The following is a 14,731-nucleotide window of genomic DNA, read 5'->3' on the forward strand; positions in this document are numbered from 1 at the left end:
TAATAGTGGTATATAAGGGTGGTGGTGGTGTGTAATAGTGGTATATAGATGGTGGTGTGTAATAGTGGTATATAGGTGGTGGTGGTGTGTAATAGTGGTATATAGGTGGTGGTGGTGTGTAATAGTGGTATATAGGTGGTGGTGGTGGTGTGTAATAGTGGTATATAGGTGGTGGTGGTGTGTAATAGTGGTATATAGGTGGTGGTGGTGTGTAATAGTGGTATATAGGTGGTGGTGGTGGTGTGTAATAGTGGTATATAGGTGGTGGTGGTGTGTAATAGTGGTATATAGGTGGTGGTGGTGTGTAATAGTGGTATATAGAGGGTGGTGGTGTGTAATAGTGGTATATAGAGGGTGGTGGTGTGTAATAGTGGTATATAGGTGGTGGTGGTGTGTAATAGTGGTATATAGGTGGTGGTGGTGTGTAATAGTGGTATATAGGTGGTGGTGGTGTGTAATAGTGGTATATAGGTGGTGGTGGTGTGTAATAGTGGTATATAGGTGGTGGTGGTGTGTAATAGTGGTATATAGGTGGTGGTGGTGTGTAATAGTGGTATATAGGTGGTGGTGGTGTGTAATAGTGGTATATAGGGGGGGGTGGTGTGTAATAGTGGTATATAGGGGGGTGGTGGTGTGTAATAGTGGTATATAGGTGGTGGTGGTGTGTAATAGTGGTATATAGTGGGTGGTGGTGTGTAATAGTGGTATATAGAGGGTGGTGGTGTGTAATAGTGGTATATAGAGGGTGGTGGTGTGTAATAGTGGTATATAGAGGGTGGTGGTGTGTAATAGTGGTATATAGAGGGTGGTGGTGTGTAATAGTGGTATATAGGGGGTGGTGGTGTGTAATAGTGGTATATAGGGGTGGTGGTGTGTAATAGTGGTATATAGGGGGTGGTGGTGTGTAATAGTGGTATATAGAGGGTGGTGGTGTGTAATAGTGGTATATAGAGGGTGGTGGAGTGTAATAGTGGTATATAGGGGGTGGTGGTGTGTAATAGTGGTATATAGAGGGTGGTGGTGTGTAATAGTGGTATATAGAGGGTGGTGGGGTGTAATAGTGGTATATAGGTGGTGGGGTGTAATAGTGGTATATAGATGGTGGTGGGGTGTAATAGTGGTATATAGGTGGTGGTGGTGTAATAGTGGTATATAGGTGGTGGGGTGTAATAGTGGTATATAGGTGGTGGGGTGTAATAGTGGTATATAGGTGGTGGTGGTGTGTAATAGTGGTATATAGATGGTGGTGTGTAATAGTGGTATATAGAGGGTGGTGGTGTGTAATAGTGGTATATAGAGGGTGGTGGTGTGTAATAGTGGTATATAGAGGGTGGTGGTGTGTAATAGTGGTATATAGAGGGTGGTGGTGTGTAATAGTGGTATATAGGGTGGTGGTGTGTAATAGTGGTATATAGAGGTTGGTGGTGTGTAATAGTGGTATATAGAGGTGGTGGTGTGTAATAGTGGTATATAGGGGGTGGTGGTGTGTAATAGTGGTATATAGGGGGTGGTGGTGTGTAATAGTGGTATATAGAGGGTGGTGGTGTGTAATAGTGGTATATAGAGGGTGGTGGTGTGTAATAGTGGTATATAGGGGGTGGTGGTGTGTAATAGTGGTATATAGGGGGTGGTGGTGTGTAATAGTGGTATATAGGGGGTGGTGGTGTGTAATAGTGGTATATAGAGGGTGGTGGTGTGTAATAGTGGTATATAGGGGTGGTGGTGTGTAATAGTGGTATATAGAGGGTGGTGGTGTGTAATAGTGGTATATAGATGGTGGTGGTGTGTAATAGTGGTATATAGGTGGTGGTGGTGTGTAATAGTGGTATATAGGTGGTGGTGGTGTGTAATAGTGGTATATAGGTGGTGGTGGTGTGTAATAGTGGTATATAGGTGGTGGTGGTGTGTAATAGTGGTATATAGGTGGTGGTGGTGTGTAATAGTGGTATATAGGTGGTGGTGGTGTGTAATAGTGGTATATAGATGGTGGTGGTGTGTAATAGTGGTATATAGGTGGTGGTGGTGTGTAATAGTGGTATATAGGTGGTGGTGGTGTGTAATAGTGGTATATAGGTGGTGGTGGTGGTGTGTAATAGTGGTATATAGGTGGTGGTGGTGTGTAATAGTGGTATATAGATGGTGGTGGTGTGTAATAGTGGTATATAGATGGTGGTGGTGTGTAATAGTGGTATATAGGGGTGGTGGTGTGTAATAGTGGTATATAGGTGGTGGTGGTGTGTAATAGTGGTATATAGGTGGTGGTGGTGTGTAATAGTGGTATATAGATGGTGGTGGTGTGTAATAGTGGTATATAGGTGGTGGTGGTGTGTAATAGTGGTATATAGGTGGTGGTGGTGTGTAATAGTGGTATATAGGTGGTGGTGGTGTGTAATAGTGGTATATAGGTGGTGGTGGTGTGTAATAGTGGTATATAGGTGGTGGTGGTGTGTAATAGTGGTATATAGGTGGTGGTGGTGTGTAATAGTGGTATATAGGTGGTGGTGGGGTGTAATAGTGGTATATAGGTGGTGGTGGTGTGTAATAGTGGTATATAGAGGGTGGTGTGTAATAGTGGTATATAGATGGTGGTGGTGTGTAATAGTGGTATATAGATGGTGGTGGTGTGTAATAGTGGTATATAGGGGGTGGTGGTGTGTAATAGTGGTATATAGGTGGTGGTGGTGTGTAATAGTGGTATATAGGTGGTGGTGGTGTGTAATAGTGGTATATAGGTGGTGGTGGTGTGTAATAGTGGTATATAGGTGGTGGTGGTGTGTAATAGTGGTATATAGGTGGTGGTGGTGTGTAATAGTGGTATATAGGTGGTGGTGGTGTGTAATAGTGGTATATAGTGGTGGTGGTGGTGTGTAATAGTGGTATATATGGTGGTGGTGGTGTGTAATAGTGGTATATAGGTGGTGGTGGTGTGTAATAGTGGTATATAGGTGGTGGTGGTGGGTGTAATAGTGGTATATAGGTGGTGGTGGTGTGTAATAGTGGTATATAGGGTGGTGGTGGTGTGTAATAGTGGTATATAGGTGGTGGTGGTGTGTAATAGTGGTATATAGGTGGTGGTGGTGTGTAATAGTGGTATATAGTGGTGGTGGTGGTGTGTAATAGTGGTATATAGTGGTGGTGGTGGTGTGTAATAGTGGTATATAGGTGGTGGTGGTGGTGTGTAATAGTGGTATATAGGTGGTGGTGGTGTGTAATAGTGGTATATAGATGGTGGTGGTGTGTAATAGTGGTATATAGGTGGTGGTGTGTAATAGTGGTATATAGGTGGTGGTGGTGTGTAATAGTGGTATATAGGTGGTGGTGGTGTGTAATAGTGGTATATAGGTGGTGGTGGTGTGTAATAGTGGTATATAGGTGGTGGTGGTGTGTAATAGTGGTATATAGGTGGTGGTGGTGTGTAATAGTGGTATATAGGTGGTGGTGGTGTGTAATAGTGGTATATAGGTGGTGGTGGTGTGTAATAGTGGTGTATATAGGTGGTGGTGGTGTGTAATAGTGGTATATAGATGGTGGTGGTGTGTAATAGTGGTATATAGGTGGTGGTGGTGTGTAATAGTGGTATATAGGTGGTGGTGGTGTGTAATAGTGGTATATAGGTGGTGGTGGTGTGTAATAGTGGTATATAGGTGGTGGTGGTGTGTAATAGTGGTATATAAGTGGTGGTGGTGGTGTGTAATAGTGGTATATAGATGGTGGTGTGTAATAGTGGTATATAGGTGGTGGTGGTGTGTAATAGTGGTATATAGGTGGTGGTGGTGTGTAATAGTGGTATATAGGTGGTGGTGGTGGTGTGTAATAGTGGTATATAGGTGGTGGTGGTGTGTAATAGTGGTATATAGGTGGTGGTGGTGTGTAATAGTGGTATATAGGTGGTGGTGGTGTGTAATAGTGGTATATAGGTGGTGGTGGTGTGTAATAGTGGTATATAGGTGGTGGTGGTGTGTTATAGTGGTATATAGGTGGTGGTGGTGTGTAATAGTGGTATATAGGTGGTGGTGGTGTGTAATAGTGGTATATAGGTGGTGGTGGTGTGTAATAGTGGTATATAGGTGGTGGTGGTGTGTAATAGTGGTATATAGGTGGTGGTGGTGTGTAATAGTGGTATATAGGTGGTGGTGGTGTGTAATAGTGGTATATAGGTGGTGGTGGTGTGTAATAGTGGTATATAGGTGGTGGTGTGTAATAGTGGTATATAGGTGGTGGTGGTGTGTAATAGTGGTATATAGGTGGTGGTGGTGTGTAATAGTGGTATATAGGTGGTGGTGGTGTGTAATAGTGGTATATAGGTGGTGGTGGTGTGTAATAGTGGTATATAGGTGGTGGTGGTGTGTAATAGTGGTATATAGATGGTGGTGGTGTGTAATAGTGGTATATAGGTGGTGGTGGTGTGTAATAGTGGTATATAGGTGGTGGTGGTGTGTAATAGTGGTATATAGGTGGTGGTGGTGTGTAATAGTGGTATATAGGTGGTGGTGGTGTGTAATAGTGGTATATAGGTGGTGGTGGTGTGTAATAGTGGTATATAGGTGGTGGTGGTGTGTAATAGTGGTATATAGGTGGTGGTGGTGTGTAATAGTGGTATATAGAGGGTGGTGGTGTGTAATAGTGGTATATAGGTGGTGGTGGTGTGTAATAGTGGTATATAGGTGGTGGTGGTGTGTAATAGTGGTATATAGAGGGTGGTGGTGTGTAATAGTGGTATATAGAGGGTGGTGGTGTGTAATAGTGGTATATAGGTGGTGGTGGTGTGTAATAGTGGTATATAGGTGGTGGTGGTGTGTAATAGTGGTATATAGGTGGTGGTGGTGTGTAATAGTGGTATATAGAGGGTGGTGGTGTGTAATAGTGGTATATAGGTGGTGGTGGTGGTGTGTAATAGTGGTATATAGGTGGTGGTGGTGTGTAATAGTGGTATATAGAGGGTGGTGGTGTGTAATAGTGGTATATAGGTGGTGGTGGTGTGTAATAGTGGTATATAGATGGTGGTGGTGTGTAATAGTGGTATATAGGTGGTGGTGGTGTGTAATAGTGGTATATAGGTGGTGGTGGTGTGTAATAGTGGTATATAGATGGTGGTGGTGTGTAATAGTGGTATATAGAGGTGGTGGTGTGTAATAGTGGTATATAGGTGGTGGTGGTGTGTAATAGTGGTATATAGGTGGTGGTGGTGTGTAATAGTGGTATATAGGTGGTGGTGGTGTGTAATAGTGGTATATAGGGGTGGTGGTGGTGTGTAATAGTGGTATATAGGTGGTGGTGGTGTGTAATAGTGGTATATAGGTGGTGGTGGTGTGTAATAGTGGTATATAGGTGGTGGTGGTGTGTAATAGTGGTATATAGGTGGTGGTGGTGTGTAATAGTGGTATATAGAGGGTGGTGTGTAATAGTGGTATATAGGTGGTGGTGGTGTGTAATAGTGGTATATAGATGGTGGTGGTGTGTAATAGTGGTATATAGAGGGTGGTGGTGTGTAATAGTGGTATATAGATGGTGGTGGTGTGTAATAGTGGTATATAGGTGGTGGTGGTGTGTAATAGTGGTATATAGAGGGTGGTGGTGTGTAATAGTGGTATATAGGTGGTGGTGGTGTGTAATAGTGGTATATAGGTGGTGGTGGTGTGTAATAGTGGTATATAGAGGGTGGTGGTGTGTAATAGTGGTATATAGATGGTGGTGGTGTGTAATAGTGGTATATAGAGGGTGGTGGTGTGTAATAGTGGTATATAGGTGGTGGTGGTGTGTAATAGTGGTATATAGGTGGTGGTGGTGTGTAATAGTGGTATATAGGTGGTGGTGGTGTGTAATAGTGGTATATAGAGGGTGGTGGTGTGTAATAGTGGTATATAGGTGGTGGTGGTGGTGTGTAATAGTGGTATATAGGTGGTGGTGGTGGTGTGTAATAGTGGTATATAGAGGGTGGTGGTGTGTAATAGTGGTATATAGATGGTGGTGGTGTGTAATAGTGGTATATAGAGGGTGGTGGTGTGTAATAGTGGTATATAGGTGGTGGTGGTGTGTAATAGTGGTATATAGGTGGTGGTGGTGTGTAATAGTGGTATATAGGTGGTGGTGGTGTGTAATAGTGGTATATAGGTGGTGGTGGTGTGTAATAGTGGTATATAGGTGGTGGTGGTGTGTAATAGTGGTATATAGGTGGTGGTGGTGGTGTGTAATAGTGGTATATAGGGTGGTGGTGGTGTGTAATAGTGGTATATAGGTGGTGGTGGTGTGTAATAGTGGTATATAGGGTGGTGGTGGTGTGTAATAGTGGTATATAGGTGGTGGTGGTGTGTAATAGTGGTATATAGGTGGTGGTGGTGTGTAATAGTGGTATATAGGTGGTGGTGGTGTGTAATAGTGGTATATAGGGGTGGTGGTGTGTAATAGTGGTATATAGGTGGTGCTGGTGTGTAATAGTGGTATATAGATGGTGGTGGTGTGTAATAGTGGTATACAGAGGGTGGTGTGTAATAGTGGTATATAGATGGTGGTGGTGTGTAATAGTGGTATATAGATAGTGGTGGTGTGTAATAGTGGTATATAGGTGGTGGTGTGTAATAGTGGTATATAGGTGGTGGTGGTGTGTAATAGTGGTATATAGAGGGTGGTGGTGTGTAATAGTGGTATATAGAGGGTGGTGGTGTGTAATAGTGGTATATAGAGGGTGGTGGTGTGTAATAGTGGTATATAGATGGTGGTGGTGTGTAATAGTGGTATATAGGTGGTGGTGGTGGTGGTGTGTAATAGTGGTATATAGGTGGTGGTGGTGTGTAATAGTGGTATATAGGTGGTGGTGGTGTGTAATAGTGGTATATAGATGGTGGTGGTGTGTAATAGTGGTATATAGGTGGTGGTGGTGTGTAATAGTGGTATATAGGTGGTGGTGGTGTGTAATAGTGGTATATAGGTGGTGGTGGTGTGTAATAGTGGTATATAGGTGGTGGTGGTGTGTAATAGTGGTATATAGGTGGTGGTGGTGTGTAATAGTGGTATATAGAGGGTGGTGGTGTGTAATAGTGGTATATAGAGGGTGGTGGTGTGTAATAGTGGTATATAGGGGGTGGTGGTGTGTAATAGTGGTATATAGAGGGTGGTGGTGTGTAATAGTGGTATATAGAGGGTGGTGGTGTGTAATAGTGGTATATAGGTGGTGGTGGTGTGTAATAGTGGTATATAGGTGGTGGTGGTGTGTAATAGTGGTATATAGGTGGTGGTGGTGTGTAATAGTGGTATATAGGTGGTGGTGGTGTGTAATAGTGGTATATAGGTGGTGGTGGTGTGTAATAGTGGTATATAGAGGTGGTGGTGTGTAATAGTGGTATATAGGTGGTGGTGGTGTGTAATAGTGGTATATAGGTGGTGGTGGTGTGTAATAGTGGTATATAGGTGGTGGTGGTGTGTAATAGTGGTATATAGGTGGTGGTGGTGTGTAATAGTGGTATATAGGTGGTGGTGGTGTGTAATAGTGGTATATAGGTGGTGGTGGTGTGTAATAGTGGTATATAGGTGGTGGTGGTGTGTAATAGTGGTATATAGGTGGTGGTGGTGTGTAATAGTGGTATATAGGTGGTGGTGGTGTGTAATAGTGGTATATAGGTGGTGGTGGTGTGTAATAGTGGTATATAGGTGGTGGTGGTGTGTAATAGTGGTATATAGGTGGTGGTGGTGTGTAATAGTGGTATATAGGTGGTGGTGGTGTGTAATAGTGGTATATAGGTGGTGGTGGTGTGTAATAGTGGTATATAGGGGGTGGTGGTGTGTAATAGTGGTATATAGGTGGTGGTGGTGTGTAATAGTGGTATATAGGGGGTGGTGGTGTGTAATAGTGGTATATAGGGGGTGGTGGTGTGTAATAGTGGTATATAGGTGGTGGTGGTGTGTAATAGTGGTATATAGATGGTGGTGGTGTGTAATAGTGGTATATAGGTGGTGGTGGTGTGTAATAGTGGTATATAGATGGTGGTGGTGTGTAATAGTGGTATATAGAGGTGGGGTGGTGTGTAATAGTGGTATATAGATGGTGGTGGTGTGTAATAGTGGTATATAGAGGGTGGTGGTGTGTAATAGTGGTATATAGAGGGTGGTGGTGTGTAATAGTGGTATATAGGGGGTGGTGGTGTGTAATAGTGGTATATAGGTGGTGGTGGTGTGTAATAGTGGTATATAGGTGGTGGTGGTGTGTAATAGTGGTATATAGGTGGTGGTGGTGTGTAATAGTGGTATATAGGGTGGTGGTGGTGTGTAATAGTGGTATATAGGGTGGTGGTGGTGTGTAATAGTGGTATATAGGTGGTGGTGGTGTGTAATAGTGGTATATAGGTGGTGGTGGTGTGTAATAGTGGTATATAGGTGGTGGTGGTGTGTAATAGTGGTATATAGGTGGTGGTGGTGTGTAATAGTGGTATATAGGTGGTGGTGGTGTGTAATAGTGGTATATAGGTGGTGGTGGTGTGTAATAGTGGTATATAGGTGGTGGTGGTGTGTAATAGTGGTATATAGGTGGTGGTGGTGTGTAATAGTGGTATATAGGTGGTGGTGGTGTGTAATAGTGGTATATAGGTGGTGGTGGTGTGTAATAGTGGTATATAGGTGGTGGTGGTGTGTAATAGTGGTATATAGGTGGTGGTGGTGTGTAATAGTGGTATATAGGTGGTGGTGGTGTGTAATAGTGGTATATAGAGGTGGTGGTGGTGTGTAATAGTGGTATATAGGGGGTGGTGGTGTGTAATAGTGGTATATAGGTGGTGGTGGTGTGTAATAGTGGTATATAGGTGGTGGTGGTGTGTAATAGTGGTATATAGGTGGTGGTGGTGTGTAATAGTGGTATATAGGGGTGGTGGTGGTGTGTAATAGTGGTATATAGGTGGTGGTGGTGTGTAATAGTGGTATATAGGTGGTGGTGGTGTGTAATAGTGGTATATAGGTGGTGGTGGTGTGTAATAGTGGTATATAGGTGGTGGTGGTGTGTAATAGTGGTATATAGGTGGTGGTGGTGTGTAATAGTGGTATATAGGTGGTGGTGGTGTGTAATAGTGGTATATAGAGGGTGGTGGTGTGTAATAGTGGTATATAGAGGGTGGTGGTGTGTAATAGTGGTATATAGGTGGTGGTGGTGTGTAATAGTGGTATATAGATGGTGGTGGTGTGTAATAGTGGTATATAGATGGTGGTGGTGTGTAATAGTGGTATATAGGTGGTGGTGGTGTGTAATAGTGGTATATAGGTGGTGGTGGTGTGTAATAGTGGTATATAGGTGGTGGTGGTGGTGTGTAATAGTGGTATATAGGTGGTGGTGGTGGTGTGTAATAGTGGTATATAGGTGGTGGTGGTGTGTAATAGTGGTATATAGGTGGTGGTGGTGTGTAATAGTGGTATATAGGTGGTGGTGGTGTGTAATAGTGGTATATAGGTGGTGGTGGTGTGTAATAGTGGTATATAGGTGGTGGTGGTGTGTAATAGTGGTATATAGGTGGTGGTGGTGTGTAATAGTGGTATATAGGTGGTGGTGGTGTGTAATAGTGGTATATAGATGGTGGTGGTGTGTAATAGTGGTATATAGATGGTGGTGGTGTGTAATAGTGGTATATAGGTGGTGGTGGTGTGTAATAGTGGTATATAGATGGTGGTGGTGTGTAATAGTGGTATATAGAGGGTGGTGTGTAATAGTGGTATATAGGTGGTGGTGGTGTGTAATAGTGGTATATAGAGGGTGGTGTGTAATAGTGGTATATAGAGGGTGGTGGTGTGTAATAGTGGTATATAGATGGTGGTGGTGTGTAATAGTGGTATATAGGTGGTGGTGGTGGTGTGTAATAGTGGTATATAGGTGGTGGTGGTGTGTAATAGTGGTATATAGGTGGTGGTGGTGTGTAATAGTGGTATATAGATGGTGGTGGTGTGTAATAGTGGTATATAGGTGGTGGTGGTGTGTAATAGTGGTATATAGGTGGTGGTGGTGGTGGTGTGTAATAGTGGTATATAGGTGGTGTTGTGTAATAGTGGTATATAGGTGGTGGTGGTGTGTAATAGTGGTATATAGAGGTGGTGGTGGTGTGTAATAGTGGTATATAGAGTGGTGGTGGTGTGTAATAGTGGTATATAGGGGGTGGTGGTGTGTAATAGTGGTATATAGGGGGTGGTGGTGTGTAATAGTGGTATATAGATGGTGGTGGTGTGTAATAGTGGTATATAGAGGGTGGTGGTGTGTAATAGTGGTATATAGATGGTGGTGGTGTGTAATAGTGGTATATAGAGGGTGGTGGTGTGTAATAGTGGTATATAGGTGGTGGTGGTGTGTAATAGTGGTATATAGGGGGTGGTGGTGTGTAATAGTGGTATATAGATGGTGGTGGTGTGTAATAGTGGTATATAGGTGGTGGTGGTGTGTAATAGTGGTATATAGAGGGTGGTGGTGTGTAATAGTGGTATATAGAGGGTGGTGGTGTGTAATAGTGGTATATAGATGGTGGTGGTGGTGTGTAATAGTGGTATATAGGTGGTGGTGGTGGTGTGTAATAGTGGTATATAGGTGGTGGTGGTGGTGTGTAATAGTGGTATATAGAGGGTGGTGTGTAATAGTGGTATATAGATGGTGGTGGTGTGTAATAGTGGTATATAGATGGTGGTGGTGTGTAATAGTGGTATATAGAGGGTGGTGTGTAATAGTGGTATATAGGTGGTGGTGGTGGTGTGTAATAGTGGTATATAGGTTTTGGTGGTGGTGTGTAATAGTGCTATATAGATGGTGGTGGTGTGTAATAGTGGTATATAGGTGGTGGTGGTGTGTAATAGTGGTATATAGGTGGTGGTGGTGTGTAATAGTGGTATATAGGTGGTGGTGGTGTGTAATAGTGGTATATAGGTGGTGGTGGTGTGTAATAGTGGTATATAGGTGGTGGTGGTGTGTAATAGTGGTATATATGGGTGGTTGTGTGTAATAGTGGTATATAGGTGGTGGTGGTGTGTAATAGTGGTATATAGGTGGTGGTGGTGTGTAATAGTGGTATATAGGTGGTGGTGGTGTGTAATAGTGGTATATAGGTGGTGGTGGTGTGTAATAGTGGTATATAGGGGTGGTGGTGTGTAATAGTGGTATATAGGTGGTGGTGGTGTGTAATAGTGGTATATAGGTGGTGGTGGTGTGTAATAGTGGTATATAGGTGGTGGTGGTGGTGTGTAATAGTGGTATATAGGTGGTGGTGGTGGTGTGTAATAGTGGTATATAGGTGGTGGTGGTGTGTAATAGTGGTATATAGGTGGTGGTGGTGTGTAATAGTGGTATATAGGTGGTGGTGGTGTGTAATAGTGGTATATAGGTGGTGGTGGTGTGTAATAGTGGTATATAGGTGGTGGTGGTGTGTAATAGTGGTATATAGGTGGTGGTGGTGGTGTGTAATAGTGGTATATAGATGGTGGTGGTGTGTAATAGTGGTATATAGATGGTGGTGGTGTGTAATAGTGGTATATAGGTGGTGGTGGTGTGTAATAGTGGTATATAGATGGTGGTGGTGTGTAATAGTGGTATATAGATGGTGGTGGTGTGTAATAGTGGTATATAGATGGTGGTGGTGTGTAATAGTGGTATATAGGTGGTGGTGGTGGTGGTGTGTAATAGTGGTATATAGGTGGTGGTGGTGTGTAATAGTGGTATATAGGTGGTGGTGGTGGTGTGTAATAGTGGTATATAGGTGGTGGTGGTGGTGTGTAATAGTGGTATATAGGTGGTGGTGGTGGTGTGTAATAGTGGTATATAGGTGGTGGTGGTGTGTAATAGTGGTATATAGGTGGTGGTGGTGTGTAATAGTGGTATATAGGTGGTGGTGGTGTGTAATAGTGGTATATAGGTGGTGGTGGTGTGTAATAGTGGTATATAGGTGGTGGTGGTGTGTAATAGTGGTATATAGATGGTGGTGGTGTGTAATAGTGGTATATAGATGGTGGTGGTGTGTAATAGTGGTATATAGATGGTGGTGGTGTGTAATAGTGGTATATAGATGGTGGTGGTGTGTAATAGTGGTATATAGAGGGTGGTGTGTAATAGTGGTATATAGGTGGTGGTGGTGTGTAATAGTGGTATATAGGTGGTGGTGGTGTGTAATAGTGGTATATAGAGGGTGGTGGTGTGTAATAGTGGTATATAGATGGTGGTGGTGTGTAATAGTGGTATATAGGTGGTGGTGGTGGTGGTGTGTAATAGTGGTATATAGATGGTGGTGGTGTGTAATAGTGGTATATAGGTGGTGGTGGTGTGTAATAGTGGTATATAGATGGTGGTGGTGTGTAATAGTGGTATATAGGTGGTGGTGGTGTGTAATAGTGGTATATAGGTGGTGGTGGTGGTGGTGGTGTGTAATAGTGGTATATAGGTGGTGTTGTGTAATAGTGGTATATAGGTGGTGGTGGTGTGTAATAGTGGTATATAGATGGTGGTGGTGGTGTGTAATAGTGGTATATAGATGGTGGTGGTGGTGTGTAATAGTGGTATATAGAGGGTGGTGGTGTGTAATAGTGGTATATAGAGGGTGGTGGTGTGTAATAGTGGTATATAGATGGTGGTGGTGTGTAATAGTGGTATATAGAGGGTGGTGGTGTGTAATAGTGGTATATAGATGGTGGTGGTGTGTAATAGTGGTATATAGAGGGTGGTGGTGTGTAATAGTGGTATATAGGTGGTGGTGGTGTGTAATAGTGGTATATAGGTGGTGGTGGTGTGTAATAGTGGTATATAGATGGTGGTGGTGTGTAATAGTGGTATATAGGTGGTGGTGGTGTGTAATAGTGGTATATAGAGGGTGGTGGTGTGTAATAGTGGTATATAGAGGGTGGTGGTGTGTAATAGTGGTATATAGATGGTGGTGGTGGTGTGTAATAGTGGTATATAGGTGGTGGTGGTGGTGTGTAATAGTGGTATATAGGTGGTGGTGGTGGTGTGTAATAGTGGTATATAGAGGGTGGTGTGTAATAGTGGTATATAGATGGTGGTGGTGTGTAATAGTGGTATATAGATAGTGGTGGTGTGTAATAGTGGTATATAGAGGGTGGTGTGTAATAGTGGTATATAGGTGGTGGTGGTGTGTAATAGTGGTATATAGGTGGTGGTGGTGTGTAATAGTGGTATATAGGTGGTGGTGGTGGTGTGTAATAGTGGTATATAGATGGTGGTGGTGTGTAATAGTGGTATATAGGTGGTGGTGGTGTGTAATAGTGGTATATAGATGGTGGTGGTGTGTAATAGTGGTATATAGATGGTGGTGGTGTGTAATAGTGGTATATAGGTGGTGGTGGTGTGTAATAGTGGTATATAGGTGGTGGTGGTGGTGTGTAATAGTGGTATATAGGTGGTGTTGTGTAATAGTGGTATATAGGTGGTGGTGGTGTGTAATAGTGGTATATAGGTGGTGGTGGTGGTGTGTAATAGTGGTATATAGAGGGTGGTGGTGTGTAATAGTGGTATATAGAGGGTGGTGGTGTGTAATAGTGGTATATAGAGGGTGGTGGTGTGTAATAGTGGTATATAGAGGGTGGTGGTGTGTAATAGTGGTATATAGAGGGTGGTGGTGTGTAATAGTGGTATATAGAGGGTGGTGGTGTGTAATAGTGGTATATAGATGGTGGTGGTGTGTAATAGTGGTATATAGAGGGTGGTGGTGTGTAATAGTGGTATATAGGTGGTGGTGGTGTGTAATAGTGGTATATAGGTGGTGGTGGTGTGTAATAGTGGTATATAGAGGGTGGTGGTGTGTAATAGTGGTATATAGAGGGTGGTGGTGTGTAATAGTGGTATATAGATGGTGGTGGTGTGTAATAGTGGTATATAGAGGGTGGTGGTGTGTAATAGTGGTATATAGAGGGTGGTGGTGTGTAATAGTGGTATATAGATGGTGGTGGTGTGTAATAGTGGTATATAGAGGGTGGTGGTGTGTAATAGTGGTATATAGGTGGTGGTGGTGTGTAATAGTGGTATATAGGTGGTGGTGGTGTGTAATAGTGGTATATAGATGGTGGTGGTGTGTAATAGTGGTATATAGGTGGTGGTGGTGTGTAATAGTGGTATATAGAGGGTGGTGGTGTGTAATAGTGGTATATAGATGGTGGTGGTGTGTAATAGTGGTATATAGATGGTGGTGGTGGTGTGTAATAGTGGTATATAGGTGGTGGTGGTGGTGTGTAATAGTGGTATATAGGTGGTGGTGGTGGTGTGTAATAGTGGTATATAGATGGTGGTGGTGTGTAATAGTGGTATATAGGTGGTGGTGGTGGTGTGTAATAGTGGTATATAGATGTTAGGTGGTGGTGGTGTGTAATAGTGGTATATAGAGGGTGGTGGTGTGTAATAGTGGTATATAGGTGGTGGTGGTGGTGTGTAATAGTGGTATATAGGTGGTGATGGTGGTGTGTAATAGTGGTATATAGGTGGTGGTGGTGGTGTGTAATAGTGGTATATAGGTGGTGGTGGTGGTGTGTAATAGTGGTGTATAGATGGTGGTGGTGTGTAATAGTGGTATATAGAGGGTGGTGGTGTGTAATAGTGGTATATAGATGGTGGTGGGGTGTAATAGTGGTATATAGGTGGTGGTGGTGGTGTGTAATAGTGGTATATAGAGGGTGGTGGTGTGTAATAGTGGTATATAGGTGGTGGTGGTGTGTAATAGTGGTATATAGATGTTAGGTGGTGGTGGTGTGTAATAGTGGTATATAGATGTTAGGTGGTGGT

The sequence above is a fragment of the Salmo salar genome, chromosome ssa18, assembly GCF_905237065.1.
Source record: "Salmo salar chromosome ssa18, Ssal_v3.1, whole genome shotgun sequence".
Lineage (NCBI taxonomy): Eukaryota > Metazoa > Chordata > Actinopteri > Salmoniformes > Salmonidae > Salmo > Salmo salar.